Raw genomic sequence first — 1,898 nt, 5'->3', positions numbered from 1 at the left:
AGTTCAGAGCATTACAGGCCTACCTCTAAAAACAAGAATGAGCTCAAATAAACAACCTAATGCTTCATCTTAAAAAACTAGGAAAGGAAGAACAAATGAAGCCTAAAGGCAGAGGAAGGAAAGAAATAATCAAAATTAGAGCAGATATAAATGAAATTGAAAACAAAAAACAACAATAGAAAAAATAAATGCAATAAAGAGCTGGTTCTTCGAAAAGGTTAATAAAATTGACAAAATTCTGGCTAGATTTACTAAAGAAAAAAAAGAAAGGACACAAGTAAACAAAATCAGGGATGAAAGAGGGGAAATTATGACTGATACCGCAGAAATATCAAGGATCATACAAGAATACTATGAAAAGTATATAACACCAAATTTAACAACCTAGAAGAAATGGACCAGTACTTAGAAAAATAGAACCTTCCTAGACTGAATCAAGAAGAACTGGAAAATCTAAATAAATCAATCAGCAGTATGGAAATTGAAATATTAATCATCAAAAAACCTACCAAAAAGTAAAAGTCCAGGACCTCACCAGTGAATTCTACCAAACATTCAAAGAAGATTTAATATCTACTCTCCTCAAACTCTTCCAAAAAATCGAAGAGGAGGCAATACTTCCAACTCATTTTATGAGGCCAATATTACCCTCATACCAAAACCTAGTAAAGATAACAGAAAAAAAGAAAGTTACAGACTGCTATCTCTCATGAACACAGATACAAAAATCCTAAAAAAGATAATAGCAAACTGAATACAGCAACATATTAAAAAGATGCAGTATCTAAGGAACAAAAAACAAACTAATCAAAAATAGACTCATAAATATAGTGGACAATTTGGTGATGTACAGAGGGGAGCGGGGTTGAGAGGCCGGGAGAATAGGGTGACAAAATAAAAGCCAAAAACATATAGTGGAGAAAGAAAAGCCTCTTCAATAAATGGTGCTGGGAAAACTGGAAAGCCACCTGCAAAAGAATGAAACTAGACTACTGCCTATCACCACACACCAAAATTAACTCAAAATGGATTAAAGACCTGAATAGAAGACCTGAAACAATAAAGTGCTTAGAAGAAAACACAGGAACTAAACTCAAAGACCTTGGACTTAAAGAGGATTTTATGAATCTGACCTCAAAGGCAAGGGAAGCAAAAGCTAAAATATATGAATAGGATTACATCAAACTAAAAAGCTTCTGCTCAGCAAAAGAAATCGTCGACAAGGTAAAGAGAGAACCATCCAAATGGGAAAATATATTTGCAAGCAACACCTCCCATAAGGGCATAACATCCAAAATATACAAAGAACTCATACAACTCAATAACAGCAAAAAACAAATGATCCAATCAAAAAATGAGCAGAGGGCCTGAACAGACTCTTCTCCCTAGAGGACATACAAATGGTCAACAAATATTTAAAAAGATGCTTGACATCGCTAGCTATTAGGGAAATGCAAATCAAAACCACAATGAGACACCATCTCACACCTGTTAGAATAGCTATAATCAACAGGACAAGTAATAACAAATGTTGGAGAGGATGCAGAGAAAAGGGAACCCTCATACCATGCTGGTGGGACTGCAAATTGGTACAGCCACTATGGAAAACAATACAGAGGTTCCTCAAAAAACTAAGAATTGATTTACCATACAATCCAGCAATCTCTGTACCAGATATTTACCCCAAAGACTTGCAAACCCATTTCCAAAAAGATATTTGCACACTGATGTTCATAGCAGCATTATTCACAGTGGCCAGAACATGGAAGCATCTGAAGTGCCCTACGATAGATGATTGGCTAAAGAAGCGGTGGTACATATATACAATGGAATATTACTCAGTCATAAGAAGAGATGAAATACTACCATTTGTGACAATATGGATGGACCTTGAGATA

The sequence above is a fragment of the Pteropus alecto genome, unplaced genomic scaffold (assembly GCF_000325575.1).
Source record: "Pteropus alecto unplaced genomic scaffold, ASM32557v1 scaffold179, whole genome shotgun sequence".
Classification (NCBI taxonomy): Eukaryota; Metazoa; Chordata; class Mammalia; order Chiroptera; family Pteropodidae; genus Pteropus; species Pteropus alecto.
This window is presented reverse-complemented; position numbering follows the sequence as displayed.